General features: G+C 34.3%; 1 long non-coding RNA gene across 1 annotated transcript; it reads right to left on the bottom strand.

Moving 5' to 3' along the window:
- Positions 1–1,367: 1,367 nt before the first annotated feature.
- Positions 1,368–20,488, bottom strand: LOC123664118. Its single transcript, XR_006744776.1, has 3 exons — positions 20,477–20,488; positions 11,321–11,325; positions 1,368–1,480 (listed from the first exon to the last, which is right to left on the bottom strand). It is a non-coding gene; the product is annotated as an uncharacterized LOC123664118 (long non-coding RNA).
- Between the last annotated feature and the right edge of the window lie 2,620 nt (positions 20,489–23,108).

Raw genomic sequence — 23,108 nt, 5'->3', positions numbered from 1 at the left:
ATTAAACTCATCATCATCATCATCATTGGCCTTAGTCCGTCTATTGCAGACGATTTAGACAGTGTCAGACACTGTGTCGCCTAGGAAACTCTCCAGGAAAACGCAGAGTAAAAAATTAAACTTTCGAATATTAAGCACAATGTTAAACGCTTTGTTAAAATTTGATTTTTCTAACAATAACCAAATATTTTTAACGTTACATCGAGAATAAGAAGATGAGCAAAATTTTATTTAATAAATTATATGCATTCGTTACAATATTTTACTTCTCTTGTTTTGACGTATCTAGACTTGCAGACACATGAATATAATAATCACTACATATGTAGTATAAAACAAAGTTGCTTCCCGCTGTCTTTTTGCTTTGATCTTTAAATTACGCAACGGATTTTGATGTGGTTTTCTTTAGTAAATAGACTGATTTCAGAAGACTTTATTTATTTATTTAAACGAATAATATAATAAGTTTTAAATGTACATACTAAAATAGGTATTTATACATGTTAAAATCAATATTCTCTTCTCACACTAATTCAACTACATACATGCACTTTTTAGTTATGCTGGTTTTTTTTATTTTTTTATTTCCGTATTTACACAATATATTCAAGTAACAAGTAACAAAAAAGGAACAATCAGTTTCTAGGTGTAATTTGAAAGTAATCACTAAGTATGATCTCTACTTCTCCTAGCTAGGTAGCTGAGCTATCTGTATTAAGGAGAAGCGATTTTCCTCCCAAGAATTCTACAGTTTTTACTTTTCATTAGTTTGCCACGAGTTGTTCAGAATTCAAAGTTACATTATAGAAGAAAGTTTATATGTATAACACATGCATAATATAGTAGAGGAACACTGATAGTTTAAGAGATTTCTAATGTGATGTCGTAAATAAACACATTTTTTTGAGCTTTACAAAATATTCATTTTATATTTAGTATCAGCATTGCACCCGTATGAAGCCGGGGCGGATCGCTAGTTAATAATAAAATTCAAAGCAAATGAATTTTAAAGAAAGAAAAAAAAATATTTAGGTTGTATTACAAAAAGATATCAACAGAACAATTAAACACTTAGATCTAATTCAACTCAACGGCCCCATTAGAATTTATTCCTGTGTCGAGGGTCCACACACAATAAACAAGCACAAACGTCCAGACCACAGCAAACATCAACGACATGTGCCCATGTGCGGGGATCGAATTCGCAACCGCCAGCGCAACAGCCACAATCCAGTGCTGTGACCGATGCGCTAACTTGTGGTCAAATTGTTATTATAATTACTATTTTTTTTATAAGAATGGGGGCAAACGAGCAGACGGAGCCATCTGATGTTAAACGGCTACCGTCGCCCATGGACATCTGCAACACAAGAGGAGTTGTAGGCGCGTTGCCGGCCTTTAGGAAAAAGATGCCTATACACTCGACGCTTGAAAACCGCCAAATTATAGCGCTCAGGGAAAACCTCAGGAGGAAGGTCATCTCACAGTTTGCATGTACGCGGAAAGAATGCGTTTGAAGCTCGCACATTGGTCGCAAACCATGCATCCAAATGGTGTGGATGGAACTTAGTTGTGGATTAACTTATATAAATATATTTGACATGCACAAACAATCGTAACATCGTAAGGTAAGAGAAATTGATATACATATATTTGCACAATATATTAATAAAACATCCAGATTTGCGACGAGAATTGAAAACAAAACCCTAGAACGATGGGGACACGAATTGAACGCAGATAATTGGGTTGTTCTGGAACGAAAAGCAGGACCTATGCCAATCGCGCCAAAGGATCAGATTCATTTGTTTACCTGGAAAATTTAATGCAAAACGCCACATTACATGGAATTGAACGAGAAAATGCTCTTATTTTTACTTAGCTTAAGATTAACGTTCAAGTTAGGGCTGTTGTCATATGTGTTAACCCGGATTTGACCTACTTGAACGTACGAAAAGCTCCCTGCAAAGGTTTTCAAAAAGTATCAGGTTTTCTCCAACCTTTTTATGAAAGACAGTTACTTAATGACTTTAATATGGATGGGAAAAAATGAAGTTCTACGTTACCCTAATGTTTTATATATAGCCTATCTTTGTTGTAAATGAATAAGTGGTAAATTAATGGTTAATTTTTTAAATAAATTGTACTTAAAAATTTAGTTTTAAGATTCGTGCGTGGATTGCATGTCTTTAGAAAAAGTTCATTTTTTTATCTATACATGAGGATATATCGACAATGATAACATTAGGAGGTCAGGTTCAACAATTCATCAAGTGCAACAATTACAAATATACATTTTTTTTCCAATCCTAAAAAAAAAATACATTTTCCATTTGCTTTATTCCATTAAAGTAGGGCTTTTTAAAGCCTCCGTAAAATCTTCATAGCTTTTAATACTTTCATTAAATTAGGCATAGTATAATCATGTATCCTATAAAAACAATTCACCGTTGAATTGTGAACCTCCTCATGTTTTGAAGTCAGTTAAAAACGTAATTTAATTTTAAAACATTCGTTTGTAAACAAGGAATGGTTTAACTTTGCTGAGACTTTCATCACAAAGAGTGTTTGACCGAGAAATCTTTTAGGTATGTTCGTAATAATTTAAAATTCTATTTTCATTTTAAGAGAATGAAAGACAAACTGAATCTTCTGACACTTTGTAACTCAGCACGTTTTAATATAAAGAAAAATTTTAACAATTTGTAGTTTTTATTTTTTGTTAAACACTTGTTAATTCTTTAGATTATAATTTAATTTGAACACATCGCACCCTTAATAAAACAAAGATGTAACTCAAAAATCGCAATTTGTGGGAATCGGCGATTGAAGTTTAGCACTTTTTCCGCATTGTGTTTGATTAAAAATTACCAATTATTTGTAATGCTTTTAATGACTTTTATTATTGATATCAGTAGTTTAAAGTACAGAGATTAATAGAATAATAGAAAAACAACTGTGTTAAAATCTATAATAGCTGTAAAATGGAGATGAAAAAAAAGTTCCGACTTAAATCTCTTTATGCCAAAAATTACTTAATATTTTAGGTAGTATTTCAAAAAAATTCTCTTTAGTATTAAAACATAACAAAAAGTTTTAAAAATAAATCACAATGTTTCGTTTTATGATTATTTAATTGTAATTATGATGTTGTATGTACTAATGCATCATTTTTTTATAAAACGAAAACTGAAATTTATCACTTTTTTTTTAAATTAAACAAATTTTTATTAATCATCCGATATTTATATCGCACCTTTAATAAAACAAAGATGTAACTCAAAATTTGTGGATTTGGAGATTTTACAATAAAACCCGTCTTCGTCGGGTAAAGAATAGTTAGACTTCGACTCCGGCGTTTTAACTATAAGATACAGAGAGATACGCGACTGTTGCTCTCTTTTCTATCAACTGGAACTGATAAGTCAGTTCTTATAAAGTGGCGTGATTCAGAGATGCACCGGCAGTGAGCGGAGATTGAAGTGCTGCCGTTTTGAGTAACATCAAATAATTCGATATTAGATTAAAAGGGATTTAAAATAAAAAGATGATTTTTGTTATACTTCATTCTCTCAGAAAACGCATTTGATAATGATGTGTAACATTTGGATTTACTTCGGTTTTGTTTTAAAAATTGACAAATTTTACAAAGTTAACGCCTAACACTTCAGTTTTATATTGAAATATATGCCTTAGTTGTTGGAGTAATTGGTTAAGTATCACTTTATTGTAATAAATAAGGCTATTTATAAAAGTCACTTTTGTTTACTTCTTTTTATTATTTAGAATGACGAAAGATAAGTAAAAACTTTCAACATTAATTCCCTTTTCGTGTAAAAGTTAAGAATAACTTGTAACTGTTGTGCTTATACAAATAAGTGTTAAATTGTGCTTATAAAAATTGTGAGCTCTAAGACCATTTTCAAAACCTATACAAATAGGTTTTGAAAATGGTCTTAGAGCTCACAATTTTTTTTTAAGTTTAATACCACATTCAGAAACTGAACACCACAATGAAGAGTTACAGCGTATCGAGCGTAAAAGTTATAAGATAAACATAATAGTGTATCATTACAACCTATACAGTCCACTGCTGGACATAGGCCTCCACAAGCTTTCGCCAAAAATAGCGTGAACTTATGTGTTTTGCCCATAGTCACCACGCTGGGCAGGCGGGTTGGTGACCGCAGGGCTGGCTTTGTCGCTCCGAAGACGCTGCTGCCCGTCTTCGGCCTGTGTATTTCAAAGCCAGCAATTGGATGGTTATCCCGCCACCGGTGGGCTTTTTAAGTAATATAATAATAGTGTAATAAGTTATAAATTTTTTTTCATCTGATTACTGTAATAAATGTGAAAGTTTATGAGGATGACGTATGGATGGATGATTGTTACTCTTTTATGGCAAAACGACTGAATAGATCATTGTCATTCAACAATGCTGCTATTTTGACGTTAAATAATTATGATTATTATTCATCTTTAAAATATACTACAGTGTTATGAATTATTGTTATTTTAGACTAAAGAAGTTATGCAGGTTGAAGAGTAAAATCAACAAAATACATATATCTCCAGAGCCCAAAAATGTAACTGCAGAGCTGACGAAAATGATGACACCGACTCAATATTTTACTGTCACTTATGAGTTGACGAGAAAAATGACACCTAAATAATACTAGCCATTTACAGTCCTCTAGTTCATCTTCAAGATCATCTTCATCTAGTTCCGATTCATCTAGCTCATCATCGTCAAGCTCTTCTAGCTCATCTTCATCCAGTTTTTCAAGCTCCAATAGTTCAATGCCTACCCAAAACCCTGCCCCACAAAACGTTACAACGGATTGTGAAGAAAAGACGTCTTACACCAATTCACCACAAAATACTGAGCAAAATATGAGCAAATTCAGCTGAGAGAGCGACGAAATTACAATAGTGTGGCCAGTTACAATATTTCTCCTGTATAATACACAGATCTAAGTGACGTCGACCTGAGTGACGACGATGCACTGTAGATTTTAACACGTTGTTTAATAAGCCTGTCAACAGAAGAAATTTTATGTTTGAAAATCAAAGTTCTTCTGACTCTGACTGCAATAATAAACCAAATATTTGTCAGTCAGTTCAGCATATTGCAATGCACTGCTGGACATAGGCCTCCCCAAGTTCGCGCTAGACATCCCGGTTTTCCGCAATCCTCATCCAGCTTACACCGGCAATCTTAGGTAGATCGTCGGTCCAACGGGCCAGAGGACGTCACACACAGTGTTTGCCAAGACGCGATCTCTACTCCAGGACGCGTCTGCTCCAACAGCCACCGGTCCTGCGCCACAGATGACCAGCCCACTGCCACTTCAACTTGCTAATTCTGTGGGCTATATCGGTTACTTTCGTTCTCTCGCGGTTCCATTGCACGTTGAGGGACTTTATATTTGTGGACCAGTCCCTTCGTCAGTGTCCATGTCTCGGCTCGGTATGTTAACACAGGCAGGACGTATTGCTCGAAGACTTTTGTCTTCAAGCATTGCGGAATCTTCGAAGTGAAGACTCGACGAAGCCTGCCAAATGCCGCCCAGCCCCACCGAATCCTCCTATCGGCCTCCTTCTCAAAGTTGTTGCGGCCTAGTTGGATAGTATGGCCTAAGTAAATATAATCCTGAACAACTTAGAGAAGGGTACCATCGACCGATACCTGTCTCGGTATGACTTGGTTGTTAGACATAACTTTCGTTTTGTCCAAGTTCATACAGAGAACGACACGTCGGGAGGACTCGTTTAGACCGGCTAGCATTTGGCCTAACTCATCTAACGTGTCCGCAAAGATGACGATATCGTCGGCGAAACGAAGGTGAGAGATGTATTCACCGTTGACATTGATGCCTTGTTCAAGATCTTAAAGATATCCTCCAGCGCAGTGGTAAACAGTTTCGGTGATATTACATCTTGCTGTCTTACCCCACGCAGCAGGGAAATAGGTATTGTTCTCTGATCCTGGACATGAACGGTCATCGTCGTTGCGTCGTACATACATCTCAGTACCACGATATATCGCCAGTCGATATGACATCTCTGCAGAGAGTCCAGGACAGCCCAGGTCTCGACACAGTTGAAGGCTTTCTCGCAGTCCACAAATTCCATACACAGCGACTGATTATATGTCTCTGTCTTTTGAATAATCTGTCGAACAGTATGGATGTGGTCTACGGTGTTGTAGGCATTTCGAAACCCAACCTGCTCTGGTGGTTGGAATTCGTCGAGTCTTATGGCGAGACGATTCAAATGTGCAGAAAATATTGATTCCGACGGTATTTAACTTAGGGTTTCACCAACCAAAAACAGGTCAGTGTGATCTATGTGTAGGTATCATATGATAATTCAAACAATGAGCAAAAACAAGATGATAGACATTATAAGAAAGAAGAGACTGCTGAATTTATACTATTTACTAGCTGACCCCGCAAACTTTGTTTTGCCATATATGTTATTAAACCCCTTAATCCCCCCCCCCCTTTAACTTAGGGGTATGAAAAATAGATGTTGTTCGATTCTCAGACCTACCCGATATGCACACAAAATTTCGTGTGAATCGGTCGAGCCGTTTCGGAGGAGTTTAACTACAAACACCGCGACACGAGAATTTTATATATTAGATTATTTGTGGTTAGTAATTATTTGTGATTTTAGGAGATATTTACTAGAAACTAATTGTACCTAATTCTTATAATAGTGTATAGTTTTTGTTTTGTTTAAAAAACAATATTTGTAGCCATAAAGAGATATATAAATATGAGACGATTAGTAAAAATTTGTTTAATTTAAAAAAAAGGTGATAAATTTCAGTTTTCGTTTTATAAAAAAATGATGCATTAATACATACAACGTCATAATTACAATTAAATAATCATAAAACGAAACATTGTGATTTATTTTTAAAACTTTTTGTTATGTTTTAATACTAAAGAGAATTTTTTTGAAATACTACCTAAAATATTAAGTAATTTTTGGCATAAAGAGATTTAAGTCGGAACTTTTTTTTCATCTCCATTTTACAGCTATTATAGACTGTAACACAGTTGTTTTTCTATTATTCTATTAATCTCTGCACTTTAAACTACTGATATCAATAGTAAAAGTCATTAAGAGCATTACAAATAATTGGTAATTTTTAATCAAACACAATGCGGAAAAAGTGCTAAACTTCAAACGCCAATTCCCACAATTTGCGATTTTTGAGTTACATCTTTGTTTTATTAAGGTAGCGATATATCTCTTTATGGCTACAAATATTGTTTTTTAAACAAAACAAAAACTATACACTATTATAAGAATTAGGTACAATTAGTCTCTAGTACTGTGTGGCTATGGGTACTGTGTGGCTACGGTACCAAAGAATATAGCCACCCCCTCTCTACCCGTGGGTGTCGTAAGAGGCGACTAAGGGATAACACAGTTCCACTACCACCTTGGAACTTAAAAAGCCGACCGGTGGCGGGATAACCACCCAACTGCTGGCTTTGAAATACACAGGCCGAAGACGGGCAGCAGCGTCTTCGGTGCGACAAAGCCAGTACTGCGGTCACCAACCTGCCTGCCCAGCGTGGTGACTATGGGCAAAACACATGAGTTCACGCTATTTTTGGCGTAAACTTGTGGAGGCCTATGTCCAGCAGTGGACTGTATAGGCTGTAATGATGATGATGAGTCTCTAGTAAATATCTCCTAAAATCACAAATAATTACTAACCACAAATAATCTAATATATAAAATTCTCGTGTCGCGGTGTTTGTAGTTAAACTCCTCCGAAACGGCTAGACCGATTCACACGAAATTTTGTGTGCATATCGGGTAGGTCTGAGAATCGAACAACATCTATTTTTCATACCCCTAAGTTATCATATATGGCAAAACAACGTTTGCGGGGTCAGCTAGTAAATAGTATAAAAATCAGCAGTCTCTTCTTTCTTATATTGTCTATCATCTTGTTTTTGCTCATTGTTTGAATTATCATAATTATGATACACATATATCACACTGACCTTTTTTTGGTTGGTGAAACCCTAAGTTAAATACCGTCGGAATCAATATTTTCTGCACATTTGAATCGTCTCGCCATAAGACTCGACGAATTCCAACCACCAGAGCAGGTTGGGTTTCGAAATGACTACAACACCGTAGACCACATCCATACTGTTCGACAGATTATTCAAAAGACAGAGACATATAATCAGCCGCTGTGTATGGAATTTGTGGACTGCGAGAAAGCCTTCAACTGTGTCGAGACCTGGGCTGTCCTGGACTCTCTGCAGAGATGTCATATCGACTGGCGATATATCGTGGTACTGAGATGTATGTACGACGCAACGACGATGACCGTTCATGTCCAGGACCAGAGAACAAGACCTATTTCCCTGCGGCGTGTGGTAAGACAGTAAGATGTAATATCACCGAAACTGTTTACCACTGCGCTGGAGGATATCTTTAAGACCTTGAACAAGGCATCAATGTCAACGGTGAATACATCTCACCTTCATTTCGCCGACGATATCGTCATCTTTGCGGACACGTTAGATGAGTTAGGCCAAATGCTAGCTGGTCTAAACGAGTCCTCCCGACGTGTCGTTCTCTGTATGAACTTGGACAAAACGAAAGTTATGTCTAACAACCAAGTCATACCAAGACAGGTATCGGTCGATGGTACCCTTCTCTAAGTTGTTCAGGATTATATTTACTTAGGCCATACTATCCAACTAGGCCGCAACAACTTTGAGAAGGAGGCCGATAGGAGAATTCGGTGGGGCTGGGCGGCATTTGGCAGGCTTCGTCGAGTCTTCACTTCGAAGATTCCGCAATGCTTGAAGACAAAAATCTTCGAGCAATACGTCCTGCCTGTGTTAACATTACCGAGCCGAGACATGGACACTGACGAAGGGACTGGTCCACAAATATAAAGTCCCTCAACGTGCAATGGAACTGGCCATGCTTGGGGTTTCCCTCAAAGATAGGATTAGAAACGAGACTACCGCGAGAGAACGAAAGTAACCGATATAGCCCACAGAATTAGCAAGTTGAAGTGGCAGTGGGCTGGTCATCTGTGGCGCAGGACCGGTGGCTGTTGGAGCAGACGCGTCCTGGAGAAGAGATCGCGTCTTGGCAAACACAGTGTGTGACGTCCTCTGGCCCGTTGGACCGACGATCTACCTAAGATTGCCGGTGTAAGCTGGATGAGGATTGCGGAAAACCGGGATGTCTAGCGCGAACTTGGGGAGGCCTATGTCCAGCAGTGCATTGCAATAGGCTGAACTGACTGACAAATATTTGGTTTATTATTGCAGTCAGAGTCAGAAGAACTTTGATTTTCAAACATAAAATTTCTTCTGTTGACAGGCTTATTAAACAACGTATTAAAATCTATACTAATACAGTGCATCGTCGTCACTCAGGTCGACGTCACTTAGATCTGTGTATTATACTGGAGAAATATTGTAACTGGCCACACTATTGTAATTTCGTCGCTCTCTCAGCTGAATTTGCTCATATTTTGCTCAGTATTTTGTGGTGAATTGGTGTAAGACGTCTTTTCTTCACAATCCGTTGTAATGTTTTGTGGGGCAGGGTTTTGGGTAGGCATTGAACTATTGGAGCTTGAAAAACTGGATAAAGATGAGCTAGAAGAGCTTGACGATGATGAGCTAGATGAATCGGAACTAGATTAAGATGATCTTGAAGACGAACTAGAGGACTGTAAATGGCTAGTATTATTTAGGTGTCATTTTTCTCGTCAACTCATAAGTGACAGTAAAATATTGAGTCGGTGTCATCATTTTGGTCAGCTCTGCAGTTACATTTTTGGCCTCTGGAGATATATGTATTTTGTTGATTTTCCTCTTCAACCTGCATAACTTCTTTAGTCTAAAATAACAATAATTGATAATACTGTAGTATATTTTAAGGGTGAATAATAATCATAATGATTTAACGTCAAAGTAGCGGGATTGTTGAATGACAATGATCTATTCAGTCGTTTTGCCATAAAAGAGTAACAATCATCCATCCATACGTCATCCTCATAAACTTTCACATTTATTACAGTAATCAGATGAAAAAAAATTATAACTTATTACACTATTATTATATTACTTAAAAAGCCGACCGGTGGCGGGATAACCATCCAACTGCTGGCTTTGAAATACACAGGCCGAAGACGGGCAGCAGCGTCTTCGGAGCGACAAAGCCAGCCCTGCGGTCACCAACCCGCCTGCCCAGCGTGGTGACTATGGGCAAAACACATAAGTTCACGCTATTTTTGGGGAAAGCTTATGGAGGCCTATGTCCAGCAGTGGACTGTATAGGTTGTAATGATACACTATTATGTTTATCTTATAACTTTTACGCTCGATACGCTGAAACTTAACAAAAATTGTGAGCTCTAAGACGACTCCGTTTTCAAAACCTATACAAATAAGCACAACAGTTACAAGTTATTCTTAACTTTTACACGAAAAGGGAATTAATGTTGAAAGTTTTTACTTATCTTTCGTCATTCTAAATAATAAAAAGAAGTAAACAAAAGAGACTTTTATAAATAGCCTTATTTATTACAATAAAGTGATACTTAACCAATTACTCCAACAACTAAGGCATATATTTCAATATAAAACTGAAGTGTTAGGCGTTAACTTTGTAAAATTTATCAATTTTTAAAACAAAACCGAAGTAAATCCAAATGTTACACATCATTATCAAATACGTTTTCTGAGAGAATGAAGTATAACAAAAATCATCTTTTTATTTTAAATCCCTTTTAATCTAATATCGAATTATTTGATGTTACTCAAAACGGCAGCACTTTAATCTCCGCTCACTGCCGGTGCATCTCTGAATCACGCCACTTTATAAGAACTGATTTGTCAGTTCCAGTTCATAGAAAAGAGAGCAACAGTCGCGTATCTCTCTGTATCTTATAGTTAAAACGCCGGAGTCGAAGTCTACCTATTCTTTACGCGACGAAGACGGGTTTTCTTGTAAAATCTCCAAATCCACAAATTTTGAGTTACATCTTTGTTTTATTAAAGGTGCGACATTTTTGGGGAGTACAGTGTAGAAAACTAATAACTATTTTTTAAATATTTTTAATCAAAATGAAAAAAATACTTTAAACAAGTGAAATTTAAAAGCAGTTGTGAACCATCATTTTAGAAATCAAATTACTTTCTATAAATTAATTTTAGTTAAAGTGAAGTTACCACCGATTCTACAGAGATAAATCGGCAAGAAACTCTGCAATTAGATACTCTTTTAAAGAACTGTCTTTTAATATAAATACCTACGCTTTTAACTGTACTCTGTTTATCATTAACAAATAAATATTACTTATTTTTTGACCTGCTCACAATTTGACTTATTTATAAATACTAATGGTCGCTCAGAGGTCGAAATTCGACTATAGTTAAAAAATTAAATTTAATAAAAAATCAAAAAAATATTGAAAATAAAGAACCTTTTTAAAAAATTTCACTTTGACTATAGACTTTGACAACCAATAAAAGAGTAATATGCGTGTGTGTGTCTAATACATGGTAGTGTAGTAAGTAGTGTGTGTAATATTTTTTATTGATTTAATATTTTTTTTGCATAATTTAAAAAATATATTTGCATTCTGCACTCCTTCTCTATATAAACTATAAGTGTACGAAATTTCATAATCCTCTGTCCACGCAATTTTCGTAAAAAGGGGTACAAAGTTTTTGCTTTACGTATTAATATAGATTAAATGTAAATATATTAATAACATTTTGATTATAATTTGATTCTTATTTTTGAAATTGTCACTTACCTTTGGCGGAACTTTCTTTTATAACTTTATTGTTTATGTATAATTATATTGTTTTATATAGTTATTAATTTTTATTTAAATTGCAACTAATCTTGACATATTCATATGTCTGGACACTATATATTTGACTTTGTAAGTTAAACTATACGTGTTACATATATATGTATATGTAAGCAAAAGTATATGTGTATATATATACACAATATATATGTCTCAAACTGTTTGTATCTATAATATAAAAATGAGTCGCTGAATGTGTTGCTAAGCGCAAAAATCGAGAACGGTTGGACCGATTTCGCTAATTCTTTTTTTAAAATATTCCTTGAAGTACGAGGATGGTTCTTACGGAGAGAAAAATTCTAAAAAAAAAATTAATAAAATTAAAGAATCGACTGTTAGGCGATACGAAGTTCGCCGGGTCATCTAGTTTCTTATAAAAATAAATTATTAAATAATACCCTAATAGCTTAAAATGAAAAATATGTACATATATTGTTAATATAAAAAATAAGAACATTTTTTAAAGATTTTTTTAAAAGAAAACTTATCATTTAAAGCTGAAAATATTACACCATCGCAGATATATTTGTCTGATAGCTCATAAACTTGACTTAGAGCAATAGTCCTCCATATATATTGGACCGCTTATTGAAAATCTCAGTTATATGCAGGCCCCCATATTTGGAAACCACTTCAAGTGGCTCGTATGAAATCATAAGAGAAATTGAAACGCGCTGTGGAAACTTCACAAGGGTTCGAAGTCTAAGAGTGGTTTAGAGTAGTTTTCTACAGGTACTATGAAGATGCAATTTTTATTTGTTCATACGTTTAAATAATTACTGAAAAAATATTGTTAGTAAACAAACACACTTAAATAAACGTATAATATGCACGTGTCTTTGATTAAGTATAAAATACGAAATGATATTAAGATTATCTAAATGTCTTTCCATCAGTTTTTTTGATCATGCGTAGCTTACGTTTGAATACAATTCAAACTTAACCGATAATATATGTAATCAAGCAACCATCTTTTTAACGTACTTAAAAAAAAGTAGGAGGTTCTCAATTCAAATGTATTTTTTGATTGTATGTTAGACTTTTTGACTGGGTGGACCGATTTCGGTGACAATTATTTTAATCGAAAGGTGGTGCTTGTCATGTGATCTTATTTAAATTTAATCGATATCTGTCAAGTACTTTCGAGTTATATCTAATAATACGTATTTACTTAACTTTTATTTCCTCTACCTAGGTCGTATTATAACTACATTTGTATTACTTGTTGATGTAACTGACGTCGGTTTTTTTCGTTTGCGACCAAAAACAAATTATTCAATTTGCATTCGAAAACGTGCAGATTACATAAAAATGTATAACTTTCATAACGTGATTATTAAAATGTTAATTCTTAATTAATTTACTACTAATTTTTGTATTTATTTAGTTGCTAGTAATTAAGTATCTTGTTGTGCGATCATTTTGACGACGCTTGGGTGGCGTGGTCACGGCACTGGTTTGGTTGCGTTGTAGGTCTTATGTTTGATCCCCGTTCATATAAACACTTGTATCTTCAGGCCATACAAATGTTACTTATGCTCTGGGCGTTTGTGCTTGTATATTGTGTGTTTTCCGAACCCCTGACACAGGCAAAAATCATAGTGAGGGTCGTTGAGTGTGACGTGTTAATTTTTTTATCAGCTGCTAGAAAACATATTAAAGTAAAAGTCATGAAGGGCGATGTCGCGGATCTAACTAGTCAATGAGAAGTTTATTATTTGTTTCAAATGAAAATTTGAAGGTAAATTTATAAATATACTGAGCGGCAATCAATTGTTCTTTAAGTGTATAACAAAGCCCTTCCCAAAGTTTAGCTTTTCATTAATTATCGTAAAATATTTTATCTTTGAAAAGAGTTTGAAATTAAAACCAGAGAAAATTGAATGATTATTATTTTACGAAAACAAAAGCGAAATAAAAATATTAATGTATTATATATAACCAATACACATAAAGTATACTCGGCAGTATAGAATATAGCCACGCCCTCTATTCCCGTGGGTGTCGTAAGAGGCGACTAAGGGATAATACAATTCAACCACTACCTAGGAACTTAAAAAGCCGACCGATGGCGGGATAACACAGGCCAAAGATGGGCAACAGTGTTCTAGGTGCGACAAAGTCAGCCATGCAGTCACCAACCCGCCTGCCCAGCGTGGTGACTATGGGCAACACACCCCCGACCAGAAAAAAGGTCAGGTTCAACCAGATCAGATGTATGGCAAGGCATACTGGATCAGGACCCGTTCCGGTCCAGATCAGAATAGCTTGATGTAAAATATCCAGACAAGGAAAGCCTGATGTAAAATATAATCAAGTATGGTAAGACGCAGATTTCCTGATCTGGACCCGATCAGGAAATCTCATCTCATCCTGATCAGGTCCAGACCAATCATCTGCGTTACATGCCTTATCTAGTCCTGATCAGGCATGCCTGGTCCGGTCCTTCTAAGGAAAACGAAAAAATTTCTACTCGGGCACGAGTTCACGCCATTTTTGCAAAGTTGGGGAGGCCTATGTCCAGAAGTGGAATATATTCGTATTTGTACAAGTATGTACGCTTATAATTTAAAATTATATATGAAACATTAATCTTAAGGAGTAAGGAGTGTAATGTTGTATGTATTTTAAAATCTCACTAACGATTATTAACTATTACCAATAAATTTTAGGTTATTATCAAAAAATATTTGATAACCAATGCGTATTCGCTATATATAAACAAATACTTGGGCTTAGTGGCTACTAAACTAATAGCGCTGCTTTATACATAATATAGGTCAAAATTATGATTGAATTTATGATGTTTGTTTCATGACAGTTCATCTATAAAAGTTGACATTTCGGACAGGTGGTTAACATTAATTAACGAAATAGTGAAATCATTGTGTTTGCTAGCAAACGAAAAAAACCGACTTCAATTACATCGACAAGTTACAACGTAGACGAAAAAAATTAACAAACGCACTAGTCGCCACTATTATTTTAGAGCCGTTCCCCTCGATTTTTAAGGGATTCCATCATCAGATCCTGGTTTACTTATCATAGTACCACCCTTGGGATATCTCCTTTCCAACAAAAAAGAATTATCAAAATCGGTACATAAACGACGAATTTATCCCCGAACATACATTAAAAAAAATATACGGTCGACTTGAGTAACCTCCTCCTTTTTTGAAGTCGGTTAAAAATTAGCGATCTAAAATGATGATTTCAAAGTGTTTTTAAAGCATACTTCAGTGAAAAGATTTTTCTTTCTTTAGCAATAACATTTACTTTTGATTCTCCGTCAGGAAAATAAAAGTAAATAGTAATATTTAGAATTTTTGTTATGTCTAAAATATGTTAGTTATCCGAAATTACGCAAAATCTGATCCGATATTTGTTGCCTTGGAGGTCCAAATAAAAATCTGGTGTAGGTTTCATACACCTAGAAGTAGAGTGATCAACCTATAAACGATTGTAGTGAGATCGTAACGAAGTTATTTGCACATATTTAACAAGAAACGCTGACGAAATCACAGTTATATGTACCTATAGTATTAGCTGGGTCTTGCGGTTACACTTGTGTGATTTAAGATTTTCTTAGGGGACTTCTTCTACATGGGGAAAGAAGCATATGCCCAGCAGTGAGATATAGTAGGCTGAAGCGTTAGGGGAATGACAGGATACAACCATTAGTTCATCTTCACTTCACAACACACTATATTTCGCAGTTATAATTATGTAGATGAAGTAGTCAGTTTTCGTCGTTAAGGCTAATTCGGCGCGTGGCATCGTATTGCCGATAATAATTAAAAGGGAAACAAAATGTTCCCTCGGCAGTTCATTAATGATTCGTTGGCAAATTTTAACGTCCGTCAATTTATACTTTCTTTTATTCTTGTAATTGAAATTAAGGAAGGCTATACATACATACATATAATCACGCCTCTTTCCCGTAACGGTAGGCAGAGACCACTTCTTTCCACTTGCTACGATCCTTACATACTTCTTTTGCTTCGTCCACTTTCATTATTCCCTTCATACATGGTTTAGGGTACTCTTGATCTGGCCTTTTTTCAAGACGTACCTCATTTGGTCTCGAAACGTCCGCCTCTTCCAACCCTTCCATCTACACTTGCCTCATAGGCTTTTTTCGTCAATCGTTCTTCAATCATTTTCTCGACATGGTCAAACAATCTGAGCATACCTTTCTCAATTTTTGTCACTACATCTTCTTTCAGACCACAATGTTTCCATATCTCACTATATTACACATAAAATAGCAGATAGCAGCCTGTATATCGATAGTTAAGAAAGATAACAATTCAGCACTAAATATTTCGAATATAAACCGAGACCCAGAAACAAAGACTTCTCAAATTTTCCGTAAGTTTAAAGCCGACCAGTTCGTTCTTTGTGCTAAATGTTAATTTGAGCGTCGCGTTCTGTCTGCGAAAATTAGAAGCCAAAAGAAATTAGCCGCTGAGACTCGTACAACATCATTATCGTCTCACTACTAGAATACACTCGTCTCTTAACGTTTAAGCTTACTAACATTATACAGATTCTTACATTATACAAAAAAAAAAACACATTCATTTCTCTTTATGACTACTTTGGTATTATTTACATTTATACCGATAGTCGCAGATTTGATTGCGGCGCAAAACGAGTTGTATTTTACACAAATGTTTGTTTTCTGTCTGGTTGCTCCTTTTTTGTAAATGTTGAGTCTAAAATAATTGTTAAATAGTTTATTGTTAAAATTAAATAGTTTAAAGTTAATTCCAATTATAGCTTTACCTTACTTTTACAAAAACTGATCGTATAATTTTTTTATTATTATTTAATTGTAAGCATTTTAATTACACAAAAGAATCTTTAATAACAATTGTTTAAATTCAAAACAAAATAAAAACTTTCAGGTAAAAAGAACGAAAATTGAATACCGTATTTCAAGTATTTTATTCAGTATTTTCTCCGTAAAGAATTTATTTTCCGTTTTTTCACTGTACGTAGCGGCATGCTAATTACGTAATAATTGAACAAAAACGACTTCGCCGTCTATAATCAAGGCATCGTATGTCCTTAAGTAATTATTGTAAATCGACACTTTCATTCCCTCTTTCACAGATAAAATGGGGAAGTTTTTGCACTTAAATAAGGGAATGTCCTGTTACACATATTTTAGTCATTTTCAAAAGAAAAATAATATTGATTCTGAAGGAGCGTCATATATATTTTATAAGCGACCTGATTACAGGGACATTGAACTTCGGTGTTCTTTTAAAAATATCATATTTTACCGAAGTTAGTATTGATCTTAAAACACGTGGAACGCCTTGTCGATATTATATATCGAATATTTAATTTCGTTACGTATTTCTTTGTAATACAAAAGTAGGGTGTTCTATTTCGGTATATACCTACGTACATATGTGTAGAAAAAGGTCGATTTGATGTATTTTTAACCGTAGTGTAACATTATATATATAGCCTACGAATGTACGCCGATTAAAAGATTAATCATTTTTTTTTTTTTATATTTGGCTGGTTTATACAAGTTCATTGGAAAAATTGATAGAATTTGTTACAAGCTAGTGTATTTTCACAGCGCTCGTGTATTTTATAAGTAGTGAGTAAAATTTATTATATTTTGCATATCATTATGTGCACATTTATTATAAGATATTGCTTTCTCCATACCTTTTTTGTAAAAGTTGTCTTAAAGATGCAGTTTTTAAGGATAGTGGCACTTTTCTAAATTTATAACAATTTGTAGGTACTTTTATTAGATTGTACATTTCTGACATGTACAATAAACATTTTATTCAATAAATAAATCGATAGCCGTTCTGGTGTATTAATATGCAAGTAACTACCTTGGCGTAGAGGGTTCGATGCCTAATCGGAGTAAAAGGGAGGACGTGTTACATGCAGGCTGTTGCTGTAAGGCTGTCAGTCCCGGTCTTAATCATAGATATCTGATAGCAATCGTTACTTATAGTAGAGAATAGATCCGTCAAACCATAGCAGAGCAGTATGGTGGAAAAAGCAGCGACCCTTCCGAAAGAGAAGTCTATGTCCAGCAGTGGGATGTGGACGTTTGTAATAAAAAAAATTAAAATCAATACACATAATAGAGATCCTCTTCCGTATATATTCGTTCCGATAGATAATATCAAAACTTCACCAGAACTTAATTACATATATAACTAATTATATACACGACCACCTGTACCTACATGATGTTCTGTTTAAGATCTGAGCACAATGATACGTAAGATTTATTGGCAATGTACAACACAATACCGACATATATGTGGACATATGATATACTCTTCACAATAGACTTCGACACCAGTTACTGTGAAAACCTCGTAACTCGTCCTAATATTAGTATTAAATTGAATATCTTATAACACACACACGGTCGTGTGTTCTTATGGTAATCAACTTAATGCTTGTGTTATAGGTAACAGCTTACAGCCGACTTTTATAGCTAAATAGTTTTTTCTTTTTTTGATAAATATACACAGAACATTATATATATACATACATACAAATACAAATATTACACTTCAAACTCAACGACTGAACCTGTAGAATTTTCTTCTATGGAAGGAATTTCTCATTTGGGGGGTCCGCAAAAACATATTGTGTGTTACCTATGTAACACAAAATGTGTTTTCGGACGGTGCTTCTGTGTCCACTGCTGGACGTAAGCCTCTCCTAGTGTACGCCACAAGACTCGATCAATCGCTTTGGCCTTCCAGCCACTACCCTCTTCACGTTATCGATCTATCTGGCTGGATACAGACCTTTTAATTAATATAGGTAAATACTTTATGTGATCAATTTTATATTTATTTTTTATTTAAGTGAACCTTTTTTCCGTCCTGAGCACACTTGAAGGCGTTCAGTGGCAGTGGAACTAAAGGCAATCGGGGTGACGCGGTCCGAGGTGGAACGAATAACCCAGAACAGAGCGCGATAGGCGGTCAATGTGGAGATCCTCTGCCCTACCTAGGGGCCACAAAACATTAAATAAGAACCTTTTTTATTACCGAAATCTCTCCTTGTTTGAATAAAATAGTTATTGAAGTGCGCTATTGAGAGAGCAACAATCATTATCAAGCGACATAAAAAAACACACAAGAAACAGACCAGATCTATTTATTTTTTATTTTAAATTAATGTCGAGCTTAAACAAGAATTTCAGTTAAATTAATTCATTAAAATGCGAATGCACTTATAATGTTATATATGACAGCAGACATGGACGCCATTTGAAATATTATAGACTAAAGGAAAACAACGCAAGTTTAAGATGTTTATTCAACAAACTTATTTAACTGACTTAACGAACAAACCCTACGAATGACCTCATGGTATTGTAGTGAGTAATGTAAGTTAGTCGTGTGCCACAATAGCTGGAGCTGACGACGGTTGATAAAGGTTTGGTATTCAAACTTAATTACTAAAGCTAGCGCCTCTATGTACATTAATTACACCGTGTAATATTTTAATAAGAAATTAAACAACGTTTCATTAAAAGGAACGACGAGTGTGACATCGTTCGATATTTTTCATTGTAAATTTTTAAATTTAATCAACTTTTTCTAGAAAAGTGTTGCTATTCGAGTAGCTGTTTTGAGTCTCTTTAAAAAGTTCTGTTTGAAAACAGCTATAATTATAATTTTTCAAAAACTGCTTTACTTAGTGTGTCTCTCTCTATGAAATTTTAAGTAAACAAACGCCTAACACTTAATGGTTCCTAGAAGGATTTAAGCCATATGTCAGGAGTGAGGAAATACACGCAATACAGTAAGTACTAAGCTATAAATTTGTAAATATTCACTTTTTATAATGAAACAACTTTTTCGAATTTTATCACGGTTTATTAAGTTTTAAGAAGCCCATCGTTTCGGATACTTTACAGCAATCATGCTCACGGGAGGACTGAAAAAGTTGTTTCATTATAATAAGTGAAATTCGCTTAAACAATATTTACTTTATAAATTCTAATCATTAAAATCTAAATCATTTGTTATGACCAAAGCCTTAACGCGTTGTTAGACATCAGATCAAAGCTTTTGGAGTTGCAAGCGTCACCAAAAATTTGCCATCGTAGTGGTACAAAAATCTTTTAGATGTCATATTTATGACGTGATTAAAACAAGCAACGATAGACAAGTCATCTGATTCGTGACCAAATAGCAAACGTTTGTTCAAACATTGGACGTGATATTTTTATGATAACGATTTTTATGTCACCAACCGAGTGATATATTCACGTTTCATAACTCTTTGAAATAGCCAATTTATACAGACGTCATGAATCAAGCTGACAACGACTACAATAATTTATGTGTAAATGTATACAAAACAAGGCATATTGGTTCGCTTATTACAATTGCTAAATATAAACTAAATAGCTAAGCGTACCTGACGTTCTTCAATTCATGAAAATGAGCGTTAATCCAAAAACAATTAAAATCTTTACAAGATCTTCTGATACATCGATCAATAATAGTTGATAGTGGATATGGAAATATAAAATTTTCGCAACTGTAACCTATATACGGCTACCACCTGTACTAAAAATTCTATCATTCGCAAAACAAGGACGAAAACTCAATAAAATTCTCTCCGAAAATAGTACTGAGTCAGTTAGAAATATTATATGACTGTGTGAAAGGTAAGTAGAAGTATAACTTAGATAAAAAGGATATTAAATAAAATATTTTTGATAAATTTTAAATAAATTAATTTGTAACACGCTGGCGGTGGGATTTAGAATTTCTCATATAAATAGTTCTTTTTTCTAATTAGAAAAAGTATAATTTCCTCGTTTGAAAAAGATTAATTTTGATCATTGTCTTGAATAAGGTGAGGAAACGTCAGTTATCGTTTGTGTAATTTAGTAAAAAATTTCAACATCTTTTACAAAACGAAATTAATTTCCCTTTGATCAACGTAAGATAATTTCCAGAGGTGTCCGTCAAAAATTAACCTTCATTGTAGTTAGCTATCTTAGAAGTTCATCCTTATTTAATATTCACGTTTCTCTTAATGTTTTTTTCATGTTAAACGAAAGCAGAAAATTTTATGACAACAAAAGAAAATTTTAAGTTATAAAAAGCGATTATTATATGAAATGTGTTAAAAATGCTTTTGAAAAGTAATTATGAAATATATCAAGATGAGAAAGAAAGATCAAAGACGTTCTGGATATAATTTTTGATTGATCTAAACAATTTGAGTAACAAGATACTAAAATTTTCGGCTCTTAAGTTTCATACACTATGAAATGTCAATGTAAGCCGAGCGTGTCCCACATCCCGACCTATTTGCCAAGTCGCAGATCTCAAGAGTTCTTTGAGAACACATTAATGATGTATCACACTCGTTGAACGGTTCTTGTTACCGTGCTCGGATATACAGAGGTATTGCACAAATATTCCATTTATGTTTAAAAAATAAATTTGTTTTTATTAATGTAAATCAGAAAAATAATCGTGTTGATTTCAACTTCAACACAGTAGAATAAAGAGTCATAAATAATCATATTAAGGTGGTCGCGTCAACTACTTCTATGAACAAACGTCATTCCATAAAAGAAAATTGCATTTCAACTAATATTATTATTATTACTGTACTATAGACGGTCTGTTCTATAAACGGTCACCAACCCGCCTACTCAGCGTGGTGACTATGGGTAAAACACACGAGTTCACGCCATTTTTGGCGCGAACTTGTGGAGGCCTATGTCCAGCAGTAGACTGCGATAGGCTGCTGTGATGATGTGATGATAGATCTGGTTATCGTCAAGCGTGATTCAGGTTATTTGGAATATTATTTAGATATTTTTAATCAAAATTGGAACCGTCACGCAACACCTGGATTTATTCTGTTTCTGTATAAAGGTATCCAATTTTAAGATCCATGGAGAGTAATAAAGAGAACGCAAAGATTGGGCGATGATTTACGATTCTGGATGTTTCAAAATACTTACATACATATTTTCTTATACCTATGCAATACACATTCTTAACATTTAATTATTACATATTAATTTTAATTTATAATATTAAACTACTACTATTAACTTTGTAATTACAAACATTTAATTTTAATTAATATATATTTTAAAAGTAAAATTAAAAATTACTTTTATTATTCAAAAGAACACGCGTATAACCTTACATCTTAACGTTTTGTGAGCTTATGGTACATATTTTCCTTCCGATTTTCCTTAACATCTTATCCTGTTTAAAACTCACAATAGATGCATATCGTCGGTTGTGTATTGAAATATAACAATAGCTTGCAAACAATGTGGTTTCCCACATTAGTGTTGTATCCGGAGCCACATATATATTATACGGGTAAATATAGAAAACAAATTATATGCATACATATTTGCTTTTTATTTAATATATAACGGGTCAACGAGTGGTTTAATTATACTTATTTAATGTATAATAATAATGTAATGAATAAGAAGGATAAATAACAGCATGTTTAAAATATGTATCCATAATGAAAAAAAGTAAGCTGAGGCTTATAGAAGACTAGTTGCGGCACGCGGTTTCAGGCGTGTAATTTCTGATCACGTGGGAATGTCATGAAGAAAGTCAGCTATCTACGTACAAAGTTCCATTAAAGTCGGTACAGTAGTTTTTGTGTGAGTGAGTAACAAACATACATACATATACACATACATCCATCCATTCTTACAAACTTTCGCATTTATAATATTAGTAGGATTATCAGTCGAAATATTTGGTACAAACTTGGGAGGTTGGGAGGTGGAGTAGGTCCTGCAATAGACCGAAGAGAAAAGGAGAACGAAAAAGAGAGAAAGAAAGATGCTATAATGATTTTAAAATTAGGTATACTGTCGCTTAGGCTATTCTAGCATCTTTATATAATTTTCTTTAAAAACTGGTAGTCAACATAAAATAGCGTTCACTATCCACCGTATTGGATTAGTTATAAGATTAAGCATTTGATTTCGTTGTCCATAATATTTACTATATTTAGCTATCGATTGAGACAATTAGATTTAGTTAAAGACGAAACAATGATAAAAGCAAGTGTAAAAATAATTTACAGTGACTTTGCGATTTTCGGATAAACGACGAAAATACGAAAATAGCACCGAAGATAAACCGTTAAAATTAACGTTTCAAGAATATTAATGAAGCGTCGTTTCTGAAATGAAGAT

The sequence above is a fragment of the Melitaea cinxia genome, chromosome 21, assembly GCF_905220565.1.
Source record: "Melitaea cinxia chromosome 21, ilMelCinx1.1, whole genome shotgun sequence".
Taxonomy (NCBI): Eukaryota; Metazoa; Arthropoda; class Insecta; order Lepidoptera; family Nymphalidae; genus Melitaea; species Melitaea cinxia.
The sequence above is the reverse complement of the archived record's forward strand: the minus strand, read 5'-3'. Positions and strand labels throughout refer to the sequence as shown.